We start from the raw sequence: 23,643 nt of genomic DNA on the forward strand, positions 1-23,643 counted from the left end.
TGGACAGCCCCAGCAGGGACATGTCTCCAGTCATCAACCAACTGCTTCTGATGACAGTACCCAGTCTGACTTAGTACCTGATACTGTCCGTAGCACCCCTGCCAGGCACAGGTACCGTGTCCATGGCCAGAGACAGTGACTTGCATGACCTGGCAGGTACAATCTGTGGCTGTCCACAAACACCCGTATATGGCAGCCACAAGGTGGAACTGTGTGCATGCATACACACATGCATAATGCTAACACCTAGGGCTAACGCATACATGCACACACCGCATCAACATTGCTCCATCTTGTACTGTTGTCCCTCACTAACACACACACATACATGTTGATTGGTTGTATCAGTGGCAGACTCAGGCATACCAAGTACACACACTGTGCATATGATGAAACTGTGCCACCTCCTGCAATCTGTAACATTGATGCAGGAACAGGTTAACATGGTGCTGATGCACAGGGTGACTACATAGAAGTGTAGTAATATTATCATGTTGTCAACAGTACAGTGTAATGATATAATTGTGGGTATATCCCAGCATGCCTGATGCATTAACAGTATGATTGTCATTGTATTGTTTTGTACACCACTATTAATTACCATAGTGTAATGTCTGCACATCTTTGCATTCTGGTGGTAAGGCTGAAAACACAAGGCCACCTACATAGGTAGCACAGGGGATAAGAAAATGGAAGTAATGATACTCAATGCCGAACATGTAAACCGCAAGATGCATGCAGTCCGAACTCTACTCTGCATGGAGAATGTTGACATCTGTGCAGTAATAGACAACAGGTTCAAGACTCACAAGAGCACCCTAGCACTACCAGGTTACACCTCATACCATGCTTGACAGCCCCAAAACACAGAATTAACTATGACAGGAGGGTGAGTCTCATTAAATGTCAAGGATACTGTGGTGGCAGGACAGGCAGCTTACATCCTTCTAAGTTGGGAACTGCTGATTGAGGGCTCAGTGTCTGTTATTCTAAAAGTGTATTATGTCCGGTTTAAGCACTTGGGCTTCAGGCCAGTTATTTTACATTAAGAAGGTTCATGGTCTGCACTCTTGTGGGAGGAGAGGCTGGACTCTGCCCGTCTGAGCTGGGAATATCTGGCTAAAGGCTTATAGTGCCTGCATATTTGAACTGTTTCTTACTGAAATTGGTACACCTTGTTTGCTGTAGCATAGACTAGATCTAGGCCTGCTGAATGTAGCTTTGTTTGTATGCTTGTTTGCTTGTTATTTCCCTGACACAGTAATTCCACCTAAAATGCGGCTTTTCAGCCCTTCTGTGGATCCCTAGTGACATCTGCATTGCTTACTGTACTTATTTCCTTGTTTCACTTGAAAGAAAGTTACTGTTTGCCATTTTTGCATTTAAGTTACCTGTAACACATTGCATGTAAGTTACCTGGCACTTGCTCACTAAAGCAATTATATACGCCAGCATTAACAAATTAAAAGCACTACACCCTCACAAACTCCCCTTGAGTACCTTGTTCCCCATTGTCCTTTTTTGTTGTCAATTTTAAAGGAATTCCCAATACTATTCTAGCACGTCCAAAGGTCAGTTGTCAGTCTCCTCTCCGGTCCAGCTGGTGAATTTGGGAATCTTGAGGCAATGTTACAACTGCCTCATGTACACAGACAACCCTCTCCTCCCCCCAACAAATTCCAACACATGTGAGAGATGCAACCATATAGCCAAACTGGAGGCTAAGTTCTCTCAACTCAGTACTGGCGAAACCTGTCAGGAGGAGAAGGAAACCACAGCCACTACAGTTCCAGCCTCACATAGACCTACCATGACAGCAAACCAAACACATAAACACAGAAAAACATACTTGGAGGCTCTAAATAAAAATCTGCCTAAGCAGCAGAGACCTCCAAAGCAGACACCCAAGCAACCGCTACCCCAGAACAGAACACGTGCAACACATAGCTCACAAAGCCAGTGTGCCGAACAGTCACAGCCCTTAAGGCTAAACAACACACCTGATACACTTGTAATAGGTGACTGTATCATCAGGCACACTGACGTCCTGCTCACCAGGCTGAACAAGGAGAAGGTCACGGTGAGATGCCGGTCGGGCGCTATGATCCGCCACATAACACAAGAACTCAGGTCACTCCAAGGCAAGTACAAATATGACTCAGTCATTGTCCATGCCAGTGTGAATTACCTGAGACGTACCTCCCTGGACTACATGATAAGAGACATAGAGGAGCTCTCTGAGCACGTGGCCCAGACTGGTATGACCCTGACCTTGAGTGGCATCTTACCCTCACCAAGAATGATGCCACTATATGAAGACAAGATGATCAATTTCAACAATTGGCTTAAGTTTCGGTGTCATTCAAAGGGGATCCAATGCCTGTCAGCCTGGGATGACATGCTCGACAAGCCATGATGCTTTGCTAGGGACGGCTTGCACTTATCACCCCTGGGCTTTCGGATATTGGCAAGGGCTCTTGCTACCGCCATAGTGCCTTTTTTAGGCAAGGCTCAAAAGACAAAACCACCTCCATAGGTATCACAAGGGATAAGAAACTAATAGTAATGCTACTCAACGCCAGCAGTGTAAACCTCAAGATGCATGCACTGGAAACTGTCCTTAGCATGGAGAACATCAATATCTGTGCAGTAACAGAATCCTGGTTCAAGGCTCCCGAGAGCACCCCAGCACTACCAGGTTATACCTCATACCATGCTTGTCGGCCCCAAAACTTGCACCGAACCAGAACAGGAGGGGGAGTATCAATATTTGTCAAAGATACACACACCTCCAGGTTGGTGGCACAGCACGAAGCATCAGAGACTATCCATGTGCAACTAACAATGGGTAAAACTGCCTTCCAGTTTATAGCCTGCCACACACCACCCTCCCAAACCCAGGAACCCCACTTGGCCTTCCTGAGAACACTGGAAATATGAAGGTCTCTCCAAACACCATTATATTGGTGGACTTCAACTATCCAAACATAGACTGGGAGCATTACTCTAGCTCCAACACCCTAGCTCAAAGGTTCCTAGCATTTATACACTCAAATGCTATGGAACAACTTGTTACCACTCCCACAAGAGGGGGAAACATACAGGACCTGATCATCACCAACATGGGGACTCTATGCTCCAGACCAGAAGTGTATCCCTCACTGGTAAGATGACACCATAGACTACTCTCACTGTATATTCACATACCAACCACAGCCCTGCACAGAAAACCACAGTCAGAAAGTTGTGTAATGCAAATTCCATGTATTCACATGAGGCAGGCTTCACACATGGGAACTATTTAAGGTCACAGGTACATATGTCTATGTGGCACACACATACCTCATGTGTGCATTGGCATTACTGATATAATCTATGTCATACAATATTAAGAACACCCAACACACATGGACAAACTGTGTGACAAAAACACACATGGCATTTGTAGGATTCAAACCCCTACCTAACTAGGTTATGACACTTGAGAGAGATGCATTAGCAGAGCACACTATTCACATTACTGGGAGGTTTCTCCTGCTATACTTATAGGGTGCTGACATCATCAGTGTTTAGAAAGAGGAATGTACATCATGTAGTGTGTTCTTCTAGTTGCCAAAAGGGGCATTTCTTTCACACAGAATTACACACATATGAACCCCCCCAAACACACACACTGAGCATTTGCAGGATTCAAATCCCTACCTAACTATGTTATGACACTTGAGAGAGAGATGCATTAGCAGAGCCCGCTATTCGCATTACTGGGAGGTTCCCCTTCTCCTGCTATACTTATAGGGTGTTGACATCATCAGTGTTTAGAAAGAGGAATGTACATTATGTAGTGTGTTCTTCTAGTTGCCAAAATGGACATTTCTTTCACACAGAATTGCACGCACACTTTGTTCAGATACGGACTACTTAAACCAGGCTTGTCCAACATTGGTAGTGTATTCCGCAACTTGGGTGGACATTGACAAACACTAGCTATGTGTCCTAGGCCATTTCTAATGCTACTCAGAGAGTGTGTTTGTCCTTCAACACACATTGTAACTGGAGTTTGCCATGACATATTTCAAGGTTAGTATACTGTGCCTCTGTTTACCCGTGACATAACAGTGATACCCAAGATAAACCTACCATCTCTCATCCACTCATCAAGATTTCTCTTGAGGAGAGTCAATGAGGGATTCTCTGGCTAACCTGTACTGGGAGTTTACTCAAGAGTTGAGGGAGCTTCTGGGTTATGGATCAATCACTACAGCATGTCCTATTTATGTCAGTGCTGGGATTCAGGTCTGTCATGTGCATAGCTCACTGGCATTCAGATTTTACAAGGTGCAGCATATTCATTGATTCCAGCTTGGACATGGCTTTATATATCAGGCACAGATTGCCTCTGGCAAAGCAGCGTGGCTTGTCAAGCATGTCATCCCAAGCAGACAGACATTGGATCCCCTTGGAATGACACCAGTAATTGAGCCAATTGTTAAAGCTGATCATTCTGTGTTTGTACTGTGGCATCATTCTTGGTGAGGGTAGGATGCTGCTCAGGGTCAGGGTCATACCGGCCTGGGCTACATAATCAGAGAGCTCCTCTATGTCTCTTTTCATGTAGTCCAGGGAGATGCATCTCAGGTCATTCACACCAGCATGGACAATGACTGAGTCATATTTGTACTTGCTTTGGAGTGACCTGCGTGCTTGTGTTATGTGGCGGATTGTAGCAGCCTACAGGCAGCTTACTGTAACCTTTTCCTTGTTCAGTCTGGCGAGCGGGACATCAGTGTGTCTGACTATGGAGTCACCAATTACAAGTGTATCAGGAATGTTGTTTGTCCTTAAGGGCTGTGACTCTTTGGCACACTGACTTTGAGAACTATGTGTTGCATGTGCTATGTTTTGAGGTAGTGGTTGCTTGGGTGTCTTCTTTGGAGGCCTCTGTTGATTTTGTGGATTTTTAATTAGAGCCTCCGGGAATGTTTTTGTGTGTTTATGTCTTTGGTTTGCAGTTGTGATAGGTCTGGGTTTGTGGTGTGTGTGGTTACCTTCTCCTCCTGACTAGTTTTGCCAGTACTGAGTTGAGAGAGCTCGGCCTCCAGTTTGGATAAATGGTTGCATCTCTCACGTATATTTGTATTTCTTGGGGGGTGGAGGGGGTTGTCTGTGTACATGGGGCAGGTGTAACATTGCCTCAAGATTCACAGATTCAACATGTTGTAGCTGGCCTTAGGGGATTTTATGTGTGGCCATGTTTTTTTGCCATAATACTGATCAGAGATTACTTCCCTTTTTGGGATTTGCTCTATCATGTAGTAACTTCCTCCTTCTCTGGTTTGGTAATGGCTGGGGTCCACCAGGCCAGAAGCCTGCATGTATGGAATTGGGTCTTGGTTTTAGTTGGGATTGCATAATCCATGCATTCCTGATAGTGTTCATAGAATGCATTTATAAAGGGTTCTGAGGTGTGGCTCATATTTTCCGCAGGCACAAGGCCTTTAATGGATTCCACATCAGTTTGGAGGAATGCAACATTTGCTTTACACATGTTTTTCACTGTGGTTTTCTGCCCAGGGACTGGGGTCAGGATGTGAATATCCAGTGTGATTACTCTATGGTCTGATCTTACCAGTGAGGGATACACTTCTCATCTGGCCATAGAGTACCCATGTTTCTGATTATCACATCCAGTATGCTTACCCCTCTTGTGGGAGTGGTAAGTTGTTCCTGAGCATTTTGGTTTATGAATTCTAGGAACCTTTGGCCTAGGGTGTTGGAGCTAGAATAATGCTCCCAGTCTATGTTTGAGTATTTTCAGTCACCCAATATAATGTTGTTTGGAGAGCTTGATATTTTCATGTGTTCCCATGTAGGCCAAGTGCGGTTCCTGGCACTAGGAGGGTAGTCTGTAGTAGGCTACAAACTGGGAGGCAGTTTTAGCCACTGTTACTTGCCCATGGATAGTCCATGCTGCTTCTTGTTGTGGTACCAACATGGGGGTGTGGTTATCCTTGACAATTATTGCTAGTCACCCCTCCTTTTGTAGTTTGTTCCATGTTTTGGGGCTGTAAAGCATGGTATGAGGTGTAACCTGGTAGTGTTAGGGTGCTCTTGTGAGCCTTGACCCAGGTTTCTGTTACAGAACAGATATCAATATTCTTCATGCTGAGGAGGGTTTAGACTGCATGCATCTTGCAGTTTAGACTTCTGGCATTGGGTAGCATTACGTCTAGGTTCTTATCCCTTGTGATATCTATGGAGGTGGGTTTGTGTTTTGAGCCTTACCTATTCAAGGCACGGTGGGAGTGACAACAGCCTTTGCCAGTATCCAAAAGGCCAGGAGTGATAGGTGCACACCATCCCTAGCAGGTGGAGCATCGCGTCTTGCTCAACATGTCATCCCAGGCTGGCACGCATTGGATCCTCTTTGACTAACAGCAATACTTAAGCCAATTATTGTAATTGATCATCTTGTCTTCATATTGTGGCATCATGCTTGGTGAGGGTAGGATGTTAGTCAGGGTCATCAAGTTTGCATATACTACATGGTGTTACATTGCTTAACACATGGCAATCATGCCTCAAGTGGTGCTGAAGGGCTGTCTATGTTAGATGCACATACTACACTCCCTGTACATGTTTGAAAGCAGGTTGTGTCAAATTAGACATCCCTTTTACTATATGTGTGAATCAGAGAGAGGCATAATTTCCAGGGTTCCTACTGAGCCAGTGTATGTGCTATGCGTTGCCGCTTTGCCAAGGCCAAGGCATACTGGGCACTCCTCCTTCTGCCTACTGGGGCAGGCTCAGGTTGTTTCTCCTCGAGTTACGCTCTGCCTGTGACTGGCTTGGCAATGGTGGGGGGCTGTTTGGCCTAGCCCTATGCTGGTCCTGCTGCAGCTGTTTTCGCAGAATCATATTATGTAGCATAGCACATACCATGAAAATTTGGGTGCATATAGTTGGTGAGTACTGCAAGGCTCCACCAGATGTGTCCAGGCACCGGAACCGTGACTTGAGCAGCCCAAACACATGCTCGATTACATTTCGTGTTTGTGCGTGTGCCTCATTATGGCGTTCTTGTTCAGGTGTGTGTGCATTTCTGATGGGTGTCATCAGCCACGGCTCCAGTGCGTAGCCAGCATCCCCCACTAAGTGACCATGTGGGATGTCTCCATTGGCAAATGTCTGGTACAGCTGCGTCAAATGCCAAATATGGGAATCATGGCAGCTTCCAGGGCAGCCAGCAAACACATTCATTATTATGCCCTGGGCATCACACACAACCTGGCAGTTGATGGAGGGGAAGCCCTTGCAGTTAATGTAGGCCCTACCCTGCTCACCAGCTGGTGCTTTGATGCGTACATGCGTGCAGTCTATTGCACCCACTACCTCAGGGTATTCCGCTATTTGCTGGAAGAGACGCATATTGCTAGCCAATACCTCACGGGAATTGGGGAAATATGCATGATCACTGACATGTGCTGACATGGCATCCAGGAACTGGTGCAGTACCCTGGATGCTGATGCCTGTGATATCCCCATCATATCACCAGTTGGTCTCTAGAAGGTACCTATTGCTAGTATTCTTAGGCCAACACATACCTTGGTTTCCACTGGGATGGGTTCCCCTCTGTTGGTTCTGTGTGTGAGGTGTGGCCTGCATAGCTCAACATTTTGCTGTAGGAGGTCTCTGTCCACTCTATAGCACTCCACTATCTATAGCTCATGTAACCCCTGGTAGGTGACCCTGGGCCTGTACACTCTTCTCCGTCTCCTCACTGTGGGTTGTCCGGCAGCATTTGCATAGTCACCACCCTCAGCAAGTTGCACATGTCTCCTTATAACAGCTATGGCAGCCCCTAGCATTTTTGGTCTGAGTGAAGCTTTTTCAGTTTTCACTTCCAATAGCTTACTCCTCTGTTGCAGTGTCTCTTGAGAGAAGCATTCTGCACTGTTGTTTGCAGAGTTTTAAGTGCTGGGCTGGGCTACTGTTCTGCTTGTGTAATTGCCTGCTTCTGATTGTTTTCACCTGCTAGCTCTGCCAGTAATCCCTGCTAGCTTCCTACTATTTCTCATGCTTCCTTTTTCCCTTCTGTTTCCTCAGGGGGGAGCAATGCGCATACCAGCGAAAACACGCTCACAGCGGCTAACACGTGCGCACACATGCTTAGACGGACTAGAATCTGCTTATTTGGGTTAAAACGCACACCAGTGCAAACAGGCTTACAGGTGTTTAAACAGGCTCCTACATGTGTATTCTGCCTTAAACGCGCGCACTCACGCTTACACGCGCGCACTCTCTCTTACTCGTGCATACCTGTGTGCACACGTGTGCATGCATGCCCTGCAAGAAACTTTGGTGTTATCCATAGTGTACACCTTCCATTTCTTGGCTTTCCCATGCCTACTTGTTGACACTCCTCTTTCCATGATGTGTGACTGACATCTTTCACATGCCACTGTGCTCTAATGAGCTGCATTTCTTTCATACATTCCCCCCTGTGATGTCACCTATCTCGTACTCTGTTACTCCCCCTTATCCTATTCCTACATTGCACAGAATGTGCTCATTTCCTATGTGACAGTATGATTCACTATCCTACCACTCATTTACATGGGATTGCCTACTAATGCTTAGTTACATGTCTTAAACTCAGCTTCCCCCCTTAGCAACCCGTACTCAGTGGCCATGTTGTTTTCAGCCTGCTATTCCCTTACATTGTAAATTCATGCTTTGCATAAAACCCACGTTTGTGGGTTTAATATTTTTATTTTTCAGTTTTTTATAGCGCAGCCCATTTGCACGCCGCTGTGCTATGTTTAAACAAAAAAAGAACATTTTATTTTATTTTTGCATCGGGGTACGTTGCCAGTGGCCACATATTTGGCCATTGGCATGCTGCCTGGGACATTTGCAACCTTTATTTGGAGCTGACAAGGCTCCATTGTGTTATTTGCAGAACGGTACTCAGTTATCAACTGAGTACATTTCTGCAGATAACACGGCTCTTACATGGGCAGGTTTCTGCTTCCTGGATCGTGAAATTACCTCATTTGCATGCCTTTCAGCTGCAAGTGAGGTAATTAGCATATTCGCACCCTGTCCATGTAAGAGCCGTTTTAGGTGCTCTCTTACATGCACATACAGGCTGTTCCTGGATCGCGATGGCTGCATGGAGTCTTACACTACTCTAAGACTCCGTGCAAGCCATCGTGAATCCTGCCACAAGTTTATAGCATCTCAGTATTTTTTCTGAGGAGCTGAAGTTAGTAGATGCAAGCATTTAGCACTGAGAGATGTGTAGGGTGGTGCAATCCTTCCTGCAAAAAATAAGCTTTTTAGCAACTTCAAGTATATTTGAAGATATACAATGTCAAACATATCCAGATGTGGTAAATAAATGTCAGAAGGAAACTCAAAAAAAAAAAAAGTAGACCACATACATTTAACACCACAATTAGCAGTTAATCACTTTCATCCTTCAACATACAATAGACTTCGTCACATGAATAATGATCAATACCCGCGGTAGTGGTGCTGCGGTAGCGTTGTCACCCCACAGAAAGACGTTGCCGCGTTCGATTCTCAGCTAGAGCGTCTTCTGTGTGGAGGCATGCGTGAATGGGCGTGCCTTCGTTGAGGGTTGTGCGTCAGGGCTGGTAACTCGGCACGTAAAAATCCACTACTAAATATTAGCGGACCGGAGTTCCGCTGTGGCAACCCCTAACCGGGATAAGCCGAAAGACACAACAGCAACATGAATAATGATCAATAAACATTTTGGTGAATTAGAAATGTTGAACATCTCCATCTGCAGGCCACTTTGATTTGCTGAACTGAGTTTTAGTCACTTCCTTTAAGCAAATGCTTACAGGTTTGGAAAATCGGTTCCCTATTATACGATTGAAAACGCATTCTTTTGAATGTGTCTTGATCTAACTTGAAAGCACGAAATGGCAAAATACCAAAATGGCATACAAGTGAATTCTTTCCCTAGGAAAGAAATCACTTGGCTGCCTTCGTTATTTTGCCATTTTCATAACTGTAGTGCGATCTCGGAGTTGGTATATTTAAGTAGGGGGGTGGGGGGGGTGAAGCCCCCCACTTTATGTAATGTTTTAAAGTTCTTTTTTGGAACAGCAATTCTTTTTCCCTGGGGAAAAAAATCACTGTTCTAAGTGTTTGGGATTGTAAGCTTTCGCTTACATGCGGTCGATAAATCAGTGTTCTCTTTTTTAAGCATTCGCTGATTTAATATAGACCCAGAAAATCTTAAGTCTGAAGTGTCAGCACACTTTGATAAGTTGTTGTTTTGGCAAATACCAATAAGCTGGTAAGTTTCTTTTTTTATTTTTTTGTTTGTTACTTCTTCATTTACTTGTTTTATTTGATTTCAAGGAAAATCATTTTTGGTCATAATGTTTTTTATCAGAACTTGTTCAAGAATTATTACTGCAGCACATTTCAATGTTCAGTAATTTAAGTCATGCTGTCCTTTCCATTTACATTTCAAAAATGTAACAGCTTTGTAGAATAATAATTGTTTCCTACTTAATTAATAGGACCAAATAAGCAATCATTTTTTTCTAATCTTGTACAATCATTACATATTCAGAGGTGGGAGATTTGTCATTTGCAGTGATTATTTAAATGCATTGAGTTATTCTGCAGTTTCATCTATGGCAGGCGTTTTTATTATAAACACAATTCCAAAAGGATGATGTCAGTATAAAAATTCCCTTTTGGCACTTTGTCTTTGAGTAATCCAATAAGGTATACCTTTGGGTAATTATATTCACTCTCATATAAAAGAAAAAAAAACATTTATAACAACAAATACCAAATGAATATCTGTTTCTCTGGTGTCATCTATAATGCCTAGGGACTTTGTGCTTCATAAAACAAAACATTACTTACAAGTTTTGAGTCAAGATATTCCTTTTTGTGTGTCAGAGATAAAACACATATGAATCAAGATTCAACACAACATGTTTGTTGTGATTGTGAATGACCTTTTATTTAATGGACAAGGCTTTTCACATTTTATGAAATTTAATGGGAAAATTTCAAGCTGATAATTCCACTATAGAATAAAAAATGGTTACTTTGCACAAAATGTCAAACATGTAGGTTCAGTAACATGGAAAACCATTAAGAGTAATATTCAATATGAATACACTAGCCCCCGGATTTACCAATCTTCCATGCAGGACTAGTCTAGTAATGCACGGAAGCGGCATTTTAGGGAGAGGATGGCAGCGCTCCAAGCATATTAATGAAGGCACTCTGCCTGACCTCCAAATCCTACACAGAGCATGGACGAGTGCAGGGGGATGTCTGAGAGCAGAGCCCTCAGAATAATCATGCCCCTGCAAAGTAGAACAGCAGAAAATGTAAATAAATGAGTGAGACCGCTCATAGATGTCGGCATATCCCCACCAACAGTCCCCCATGTGTACAACAGCAACAGGACATAAAAATAAAAAGATGTAACCCTTGTATTTACTTCTAGAACTCTGAGTACAGCTAACCATAGGTGTGTGGGTGTGCCCATCGCTTAGCTACGGTTAAAGCAGTTTAAAAGGCTGAAGAGGATAACAAGAAAGATATAGCAAATGAAGCAGCACAGCAATATTGTAGTGGTCAGAGCATCCACCTAATGAGGAGGCATTCCTGGCTCGAGTCCCACTGCAGCACATACCATTTTCCATGTGAAATCTGTATACGAACATTTATTTACATTTTATTGTGGTATAACCTACTAAATAACATTTAAATGTGAACTGGAGTACTACATGAAATGCACATGTGAAGAGTCAGTACCATAATGAATAAGTCAGCAGTAAGCAGGCATAAACACAGATAAGCCATAGTAAGCATATGTAAGCACTTGTAAGCGTGTGCAAGTGCGTTTGGGCAGGGTGAAGCATCGCTGACACAGATTAAGTAAAGGAGACTCTAACTGCGTGTAAGACACTGTGACCGGAAGTCAGCAGTACTTACCTCTGTGCAAAGCTGCTTACAACTGCTTGAAAGTGTCTTAAGCACACCGTATCCAATGGCTGGGATCATGTGTGACTCTGTGTACACTAACGGAGTCAGTTGTAGGTATCGCAAAGCATACGTGGCACACAAGGTTGGCCGGTATGCACACGAAACTCAGTATCCAGCAATACCAGTCAACATTACCGGATATGTAGCTAAAGATTTAGAGGTATATGTGTTTGTATAAATACTCATAACTATATAGATATATACCTCCCCCTCCCTGTAGTACAAATGCATACATACATAGACATATTAATAAATACCCACATATACATATATACATATGCAGACACCCATATATCCACGTCATTAGAGATATATATATATATGTATATATATATATATATATATCTACACACACACACACACACACACATATATATATATATATATATATATATATATATATATATATATATATATATATATATGTGTGTGTGTACATAGATATACACAGATATATAACTATGATAAGGTACAGCATCTAAGAATGACATATGTTCACAGGCCATGCCAATGGAGGTAAGGGGGCCAAGCAAGAAATGTGTAAAACGTAGCATGAACCACCACCCCCAGCCAGACAGAGGAAACATACAAACAAACCCACAAACAATGTAAACAATCCACTGTTCCCCAGACCACAGGCAGGATACAACTGGGGGGGCACAGTGGACCCAAGAAGTTTAATTTGGAGCAGAGACAGGAGCGTTCCTTGCGGGACACCCCAAAAATTGTCTTGATATAGGAGGAAGCCCGTGCGATGACCTGTTAAGGCAGGGCATGTACATACGCGGACTACAAGGGTGGGAAAGCCTGATGACCCATGGGTCGAGACAGCGTACAAGATGCGTCCCTTGCAGTGAAGTGTGGGCAGTGTGTAGTGGTGTGTTTAGATCCGAACTGCATCCAGATGAAGGATGTGTGCTGTAGAGGAGGTGCGGGTGGGGGAACTATGGATATGTAATTATGGGTTTAGGCATGCAGGTGTTTGCTGGAGTGAGTCTATTTGGACAGCCCCAGGGATCTAAGCAATAGTGTTCATTGGGCAGAGCCACCGCCCAAGAACAGCCACTCCAGCTACGAGTCTCACTGCAGCACAGTCTATTTTACATGGCAAAGAATGGTATAACCAGATGTAGATGTAAATATGTAGAGATATGTGTGTGTATATATACCCATAACTACATGGAGATATACCACTCCCTCTCCATAGTACAAATGTATACATACATAGACAGAATATATATAAATACTCACATATAGATATATACATATGCTGACACCCATACATCCATATGTCGTTTTTCATATATATGTATATATGTATGTATATATATATATATATATATATATATATATATATATATATATATATATATATATATATATATATATATATATATATATATATACAGATATGTATATAGATATGTGTTATGTGTGTATATATATATATATATATATATATATATATATATATATATATATACACACACACACACACACACACACACACACACACATATATATGTGTATATATATATATATATATATATATATATATATATATATATATATATAGTTAGGATATGATACAGCAGTTAAGAATTACATATGTTCACAGGCCGTGCCAATGGGGGTGAGTGGTCCAATCAACAAACGTGTAACACATAGCATCACCTCCCCCCCACCAGCTACACAGGTGAAGCATACAAACGCATAATAAAAGTAAACAAACCAATGCTTCCCATACCAGGATACTACCAGTGGGAGAGACCCTCCAAGTCTAATCTTGAAACAAAGACAAGAATGTCCCTTGTGGGACACCCCAAAAATTCTATGCTTTTTGGGTTTCTAGCCATTATACAGATGTCCAATGGCAGGGCACCCATGTTCTCTGTATACAAGGCTGGGGAAGCCTGATGATCCATAGTGTGAGACAACATATGTGATGGATCCCGAGAAGTGGGGAGTGGGTAGTGTGTACTGGTGTGGCCAGACCCGACCTACACCCGGAGTAAGGAAGAAGTGCCGGAGAGGATGTGCAGTTTGGGAACTATGGGTATGAAATTATAGGCCTAGCTGTCCAGGTGTTGGCTGGAGTGGTTCTATGTGGACCACCCCAGGGACGTAAGCAATAGTGTGCATTGGGCAGAGCTGATGCTTAACGAGCAGCTATGCCAGGTACGAGTCCCACTGCAGCAAAGTCTAGTTTACATGGCAAAGGACGGTATAACCAGATGTGTTGTTGCAAACCTACTAAATGACACCGAAGAACACTTGGTCGCAACACCCCACTGTAGGCATGTAAGCCGAACTAATTGGCATCACAAGGTATTATTGCTGTCCAGACCTCTCAACTGTCCCTGATCTCCAGGGACATCCCTGATATAGACTCTGATTTTAAGTCTGTCCCTCTTAATCCCTCTTAAAACTGGTGAGTGCTGAAGAAAAGGTGGTGAAATGCCCTTAATAAATAATGATAGAAATTCAAAGTTATAGACGTTTTACATCAGAAAACCTATATTAATCCACATTCTCTTATTCTGCAAATGTTTCAGGTTAATAGTACAAATATTTAGAAAATCTCCATGATTATTTGAGGAGTTGTCCCTGATTCTGTTGATATTTGTCTCTGATAGGTTGAGAGCTATGTTGCTGTCCTCGCCCCCACCCAGGGGTGTGATTGTCCAGACCTACCCCTAAATGCAGGGTATATACACAGCTGTCACTGTAGAAGAAATGGCCAGCTGTGGACCTTCCTGTCAGCCGTCCTGCACATCCCTGGACATGTCCCCTACTATCAGCCCCTCTGTGTGGCCCAATAACACCAATTACCTATCGACCCCCTGTTGCATTTTTAGTAATGTCCACAGTCACAAGTAGGTGACACCCTCCACACAACTATATTGGCAGAATCTGGAACCCTCAACCCAGGTGTATTACTGCAGCTGTCCCAGATTACACATGTAAAAACACATGAAGGGAAAACCCAAGCACACTTGGATCACCACCTGGCGAAGTCCGCCACCCCCCAACACTCCAGACCCCTACACCAGCTACTGACACTGACACCTCCTGTCCTGCCTCGCATACATATCCCAACTCCCTGCAAACCTGCACTACCACTCCCCCACTAATCAGTCAAATGGCCTACTATACAGTTAAAATGTCCCCCGCTCCACCTACCCGCTTACATCTCCACTATTCACATGTACTCTGCAACACAGGTATGGCATAACTAAACCTAACCCAAATACCTGAGTGTAGCCTAACCAGAAATGCTAAACTGGAATTCCACTTAATCTTACACTGACCTTCATGAACAGTCATACCTGACATGTACACCTAACTTAAGCATGTATAATACCGACATGTACATGAAGTGGCGTGGGGGTATGCGGCAGCAAGTGGGAGTATGCCTGTGTGGGTGGCAGTAAGCATTGCCTATACAGATTAAGCAAAGTAGAAGCTAACTGGTTTAAGAAACTGTAACCATAGGGTAGCTGTGCTTACCATTGTGCAAACCCACGTACAACTGCTTTAAAGTGCCTTAATCACTCTGTACCCAACGGTCCATGTTCTGCCCAGCAATAAAATAAACTGCCTCTGTAAGGCTCAAACTCAGGACCCTATAGGCTATAGTCACAGTAGTCAACCAGTAAGCCATCATAGCAATACAGATGAATGAGGTATCAGCAAACTAATCCTCACCACAGGAAAATCAAACCAAACATGTGAACTGAATCTATGTACAGTGTGAAGTGGTATAACCTGCTACATAACATAAATATGTGAACTGGAGTACTGCAGTAAGCATAGATGTGAGGTGTTATTGTAATAAAGTGTAAAAGTCCCAAGATCCTTATACAGTGTATGTACACATGAATCACGGATACCAGACACATATAACACCTACAATCAAGAACAAAATCACTGCCAAAAGTCAAATATAGTGCAAATTAACTATTAAGCAATGCTAACAGCAGCACAACTCAACTTAGTAAGAGTAAGCAATGTGTAGGGGAGCCAATCCAATCAGCCTAGCGGTATACCCCTTTAAGCACTGCCAACCTTAGGTAAGTAGGTGTGCCCATAGCTTAGCCTTTTCATACCTGGCCAATCATGGAAAAGTGCAGGTAACTGGCCATATTTAATCCGCACAGGTGGGAATACGTTCCATAACTGGTTGTAGCTTCCTACTGCAGGCAGAATTGCTGGTGCTGGTGAAGGCACTCATTTTAGAGCTCAGCGCTGGGGCATCCAGGAGTCAAAACTCATGGTATGGCTCCTGGTAAAACACCATGAGGAGTGACTACTGCAGGGCCAGTACCAGGGCTCACAGTATAAAATGGAGGCCTGGGACAGTCTCGCATGTGACCTCACCAGTGCCACAGGTTTCCCTGGGCTGGTGAGCAGGTCAAACAACATCATACTGACCTGAAGCAGTGGAGGGGGGATGTACTGGAACAGTGGATCCAGGAGTCTTGGCAGATGGCTAATGCCCCAGTACTGAGTAAGTACTCATTCCACTAAGTAGCTAAGAATTGCCTAGCTTGTGTATACTATGGATAGGTATGGCTAAATATTACTGTATTCCTCCAACAGCTGCAGATGAGCGGGCTGCGAACCAGCAAGCCCATGATGCTAGGTTGCAAAGGCTGCGTCGCGAGGCAGGTTAGTATTTCTCTGCATGTACTGTCATAACAAATAAATATAAGAGCCTTAGAAATTGTCGTACCAGTAAGAATAAATGTGTAATATTCTGTGAATAAAGGTATAACACCTGAAGTGCTTCTGTTTACTCTTCTTTCATATGTAGTTGAACTGTTGCATACTATAAATAGTACTGTTTTATTAAGCAGTGATACCCACGCTGTGGTATGCAGATAAAATGTGTATTAAGTTCTGTATAACAATGTTGGAAGTGCCAAGAGGTCAGTCATATATTACAAGTGAGGAAGACTTAGATAGAAAACAGTAAAAAGCTTCACATCAGTTCCCTAATGGCATAGTGTACTGTGATGTTAACTATAATTGTGTTGTCACACACAGCAGGGGTTTGAATCCCAGGAGTGCTAATAAGTTGTATGCATAGTCATACCCCACAACTGTACAGATTTTGTTACAATGTTCAGATAGAAAGCCATATGCATAATCACACCCAACTGTACAAAATTTGCTAGAATGTTCAGACAGAAAATTGTATGCATATTCATACCCCACAACTGTTCCAGTCTGTCCAGCATGTCTAGATAAATGGCCCATATCACCAGCCTTATACATGTTCCCCTGAAAAAGCATTGTGATGATCCCAGAAATGTAGGCAGCTGTTAATGACATATAACTGATAGTCAAACATGTACATAGTACATAGTCATAGAAATAGAATGTATATGAAAACAAACCTGTCATTCTAGCACCTCACCCAAAGTGTATGACAGCAATCCTCAACATATGTTGCATTAACACATGCATCTTGTCACACCTGTATGTAAGACATAGGTCACGTATATAATAATCTATAAACAAACCAGTGTACAATATAAGGCCATTGGGTAGTGTAATAATACATGTAAAGGAAAGATCATTGCAGTGACTAAGATTATTGTGAAAACTAAAAGGATATATTAGTTGTTAACTGAACTCTCTCTCTCTCTCTCTCTCACCCCTACCATATGTGTGAAATAACCCAATGACACTCCTCAAATGGTATATGTACACTCCAAACTTTTGTTGGGACATATGTCCTAATGGTTTATAAATATTCACATTTGTTCCTATGCATGTGCCATGTTAAAATACACCCATATTGGTGGCCTGTTGCCATCAATGAAACCTGCATGCTCTTGTAATGGCCACTGTTGTTTTATATATGCATGTGTTCTGCTTGCTCTACAACTGTGTTAAATCTGGTGTTTTGGATTAATGAGAATACCTTAGCATGCTGTTATAACTAATACTGAATGCTATTGACTGTTACTAACCCATATCTGTCATAAACCAGCTACAACATAGCTCGTATGGGAAGGCCGATCCCAGCGGACCCACCTGTCCCACCTCAGCTGGCCATGGCACCGGGTACCAGCACATCTGGGGCCCAGCCTGGGACCTCCTCCTCCATGGAACCTGTGCCACCTTCACATGGAACTGTTGCAGGGGATGCACCCCCCAGTAGTGGGCACAGAGGTGAACCTGTCACCCATCAACATGTCTGGGCTGTGATGCATATGGAGCTTGATCTGGAGTTTCAAGACCAGCTATGCCAGCTTGAGGGCCGAGTGGCGCTATTAGAGGGTGAGCCTGCCCCTCCTACACAGCCCCCAGGACAGCCACCTTTGGGGCCATGAAGGTGCAGTGGTGCCTGCCCATGGGTTGGGACCTCGGTTCCACTGTTCCCATTTGGGGGCTCATGGGCTTGCGACTTCCAAACACCCCGCCCCATCCAAGGTGTTTACCCCATGTGTAATATGCCGCCTCTGTATGCATCTTGTTTGTCTTGTCTGTTAACCTACCCAAACTACCTCCCCAATTATACCTACTACCCCTCCCAAACATCCCACTCTCACCTAAAAAAAAGGGTAGTCTGTTCCCACAAAAAAGTCACGCCCCATACTTAGCTGTCCATTTCACACATGTGTCCACTGGACACATGTAATCTGGTCTAATTGGCATCAAAACAAATTTATGTTGTCCTCACCCCTCTCCCAGTGGTTTGAGGCTCCAAATCTACCTCCAAATTCAGTATATATGCACAGCTGTTGCTGTAGAAGAAATGGACAGTTATGGACCTTTTCTACACCCTTCCTGTACATGCCTAGCTATTTCCAGTACTGTCCTACCCTCTCTTTGTCTCTTTTTCACCACTTTTCTCTCAACCCTTTTTTCTTTTCTTTTAAAGAAATTAGAGCAGGGTAAGCGGGAGTAGGCACTTTTAAGCAGCAGTAAGTGGGTTTAAGCTTGTTTGCGTGGGGATAAGGTATGCCTACACAGGTTAAGCAATGTAAAAGCTAACAGAGTATGAGAAACTGTAACTGGAGGTTAGCAGTGCTTAACTCTGCGTAAACCCATGCAAGCCCGTGTACAACTGCTTTAAAGTGCCTTAATCGCTCTGTATCCAAGGGCCCGTGTTCTGCCCAGCAACAGAATAAATTGCCTCTGCACAGCTCGAACACAGGACCCGGCACTCCCTACACAAAGTGACTTACCACTAAGCCATGACAGATTCAAAACGGTTCAATGTTTTCAGAAACATATCTAGTCCTGTCATGCAACAGTACAGAGAATGTATACCAACACCTAGATGTCTGTGTGTAACGATATTAATAACTAAACAGATACAACATCTATACATATATATATATATATATATATATATATATATATATATATAAAATATATTCCTAACACTATATACATATATATCAATATATATGCGCATATATACATGCATATGCCTAAATCGACATATATGTGTCTACACCTATATGTCTACATATACACAGAACATTACATATGTGTATGCAGATATATATCTATATAGGTATATATGGACATGGTTATATATATGTTAGCATATATATATATATATATATATATATATATATATATATATATATATATATATATATATAGGTATGTATGGCCATACATCTGTAGATAACAATGGAAGATTAACAAATACACATATGTTTACATGCACCGCAAGTTGGGTTGAGAGGCCACACACACTGTACGTCTCGTACAAATAGGCATCCCACTACAGCCAAACACGTGCACCCTGCAATACACTACCAAGTACAGTCTGCCTCCCATAGGACATGTACTATGTGGAAGCCATCAGCATCCCCAGGATACACAGACACAGATATGCAGATACAGATATATATATATATATATATATATATATATATGTGACTACACATACACACGCAGATATATGTACAGTATGATACATATGCAGAAGGTGCACACAATATGGAACAGCCACTATGCCTACAGTTAACACCTGAACAACTAGACACTGTATGGGCCACCCATACAAATGTCAATCGTTGCCTGCAACATATACCCATAGAAAGGTCATAGGAAAGACGCCACACACAGTTTTGCAGAAATGGGAAACCTTTAATTGTGTACTATTACAGTTCTATATGCCATGTCATATAGCTGTTCAGACACTGACAACCATATAATCAGAGAACTGCAACTGTGAAACAGTTACACTAATACAGTAGTCTGGAAAGGTTCACAGCTGTTGCTGTCCAGGCCACGCCCTTCAAATTGTACAATAGTGAAGACAGACTGTGCCACAGGAAGCCAAACAATCAACAGTATGTACTACAGGTCTGTAGTTCAGCAGCCTCTATCTACACTCTGTACAAACTCAGTAGGTGGTAAAGACATTATGTGATCACATGGGCTGTAACTGGTACATAAAAAGGCATAACTGACACCATCACGAGCACACCAACAAAAAGAACAGTCCGTATGGCTGGAGGCAATAGGCTTTCAGTACCCCAATTCATGTAAGGAATGTAAATATAGGTGAAGTATACAGTACTGTACATTCAGAAACCTTGCAGCAGCTCACCCCTGATACTCCCACATGTTGTAACAGCCTAGGACATTTATGGTGCTCCCCATCTAGACTCAATAATACAGGCCCATATACCACTGTTACATACATTGGCCTCTGGATTGCATAAGGGCACACATGTATTGTGTAGGTGATGCCCACACATATATGGCCCCAGCCCCACTGTATGTGTGGGGGATACAACAGCAGTGGACTAATGGCAGCAATGGCAGTGTGATATACACACAGCCCACTACAGAACAACTCCCAACAGCATGACATATGTGCAAAGCTTGGTATGTAGATGGAGGACAGAAGCTGGAACACAGGCACATATGTGGAACAGTGTTGCCATACACTAAGCAAGGTGCTGGTGTTACAGGATAGTCTGCAATGTACCCTTAGTCAGGGAATTGAGGTTAGAAACAGAAATGGATGTAGCCATGTACTGGTAGCATGCAACACACACACACTGCCAGTGTAATATCTGACACAGGACCTGTGTGGTGGACGGACAACACATGAAAGGCATATCTCTGTCCAGCAAGAGGATAGGCCCACAGTAGTGACCTATGCAGACAGATTGCATTCCAAGGTTAACTAGTATGTGCACACACACACACCCTGCAACACCAGTACTATACAAAGCATATCACAACTCTACTCACAGTCTGTCTGTAGTTCCTGATCCTCCTACAAATATGTGGCTGCCCTGAGTGTGCAGGTTCTCCTGTAACTGGTATTGCTACCTGCTGTCTGTAACACTGACGCCCACACACAGGAAGGATGTCCATCACACAGGAAATGTAAAGGGACCATGCCCACATGATGTAGGGATTCATAGTGGGTGGTGGCAAAGGCAGTGGTAATTGGAAGTACTACACATGTGTAATCATATACACATATCTATCTGGATAAGTATATGTACATATATTTCCACCATATGTCCTGGACATGGAGTGTAGCCATACCCCAGCCCCTATAGTCCCAAAGTCGTAGTGCAAGTGGATGTCAGGTATGTATAGCAGGTATATTACTAGACTATTGCTACTGTCACTGGGACTGTCTTCACAGACATGGTGTGTGTGGAAGGTCACATCTGCTTATGACATGTGTGCCATTGGCTACTGACAGACATCCTAAGGAAATCATTGTAAAATACCACTGCTAGCATGTAATGCCCCTGTGGAGTGCAGCAGAGATATTGACCAATATACATGGAACTTCGGACACACAGTGTACAGTCCAGAGGTATACACATAATCCCTTAGTGCACAACATGTGTACCAGGCCTGACAATATGGATGTAGACAGCCATGTAGATGGGTATAACACATAACGACTGGTATACATATGCCACCATAGGTTTTGGATTCACACACTCCTATCTGGCCTGACCCATAATGACTGCTGGTACAGGGGTGCCATGGACACATACTACCCACTAGATATTGACATACATCTGTACAGCATCCCACTGCTCTGACTGATACACATGATGTTTAAGGGAGGCCCATCAGCAGAACATCTGGCAAGTATCTGCACATGACATCTAACTTGGTAAGTACACTAAGCTGCTAGGCATGTAACAATGCACTATGCAGGCTACAGGCAGACTGGCACAACATTGGCCTACATCTTGTATGGGGGAATGCACATGTACCTGTATATATAGCAGGCTTAACAGCCATATCACAGCACAGGGTAAGATACACCTGTGCAAAAGTGCATAACCACAACCAATGTGAACACAGCCACAACCGCATATGGTAAGCTAGCTTAATATTACAGTATATGGACTATCTATTCTACACCGTCCTCATATATGCCACTCATAGAATGACCCTACATATACTGGGTTGCTACACAGTTTGGTCTGATGGCTGTCTGTGGTATGGGACATGTGTGCATATAGCCCTACAAACATTTATGCCAAAACGGTACCATACAGTGGGGCAGCATGCAACATCAGATAGAAGGGGAGCTAGAACAATGACATCCACCACAGTCTGTATACAGGCTAAAATACATATTAACAATACACATAATGACAACATCACTACACAGACCTCAGTACTGTACAAACATCCAAAGAATGTCCAGGTTATGTCAGGAAATATAACCCCTACTGTACATGACGTGTAGCAATCTGACATATCACTGGCTTGTTATCAGATATGATGACACTATTTATGGTGTACAGCACATATGCACCACATCATGCATGACATATGTACAAAGGTTGACAGAGGTGTGGCTGACAGCACATACACAGGGACAGTATAGACATGTTGCTGTGATAACCACATAAATTTACCATTGTAACGGGGTTTGTTGCAACACGTCCTATGACGGATATGAAGTCAGTAACTGTCACGGCCTTCACCATCTAGAGACTGCAATACTCACACTACCTTCTGCATTCCACAGATAGATGCAGCATGGCTAACACATGAAACCAAAGGCACAACACTGCCCAGTCTGCAGATGACCCTGCAGATGGGGATTCCTCATATACATGGAAAAGACATGGCAGGTATTGCGGCATGTATGGGAGGCATATCCAGACAAACACTGTTAAACCAACATTACTCCAAATGCAGTATAGCAGCACTTACAGTCTGTAGTCAGGTCAGGCACATCCCTCTCCTGTTTGTTGCCCTCTTTCCACAGTGTATGTTCATCATCATCTTCTTTTGGCTGTTCCCGTTAGGGGTTGCCACAGCGGATCACCTGTTTCCATTTCTTCCTGTCTTCTGCATCTTGCTCTGTCACACCAACAACCTGCATGTCCTCTCTCACCACATCCATAAACCTTATCTTAAGCCTTCCTCTTTTCCTGTTACCTGGTAGCTTCATCCTTAGCATCTTTTTCCCAATATACTCAGCATCCCTCTCAGCACATGTCCAAACCAATGTAATCTTGCCTCTCTGGCTTTGTCTCCAAACCTTCCAACCTGGGCTGACCCTCTAATATACTTATTCCTAATCCTGTCCACCCTCGTCACACCCAGTG

This window comes from Protopterus annectens, chromosome 5.part0, assembly GCF_019279795.1.
Source record: "Protopterus annectens isolate FY-2018-M chromosome 5.part0, PAN1.0, whole genome shotgun sequence".
Lineage (NCBI taxonomy): Eukaryota > Metazoa > Chordata > Ceratodontiformes > Protopteridae > Protopterus > Protopterus annectens.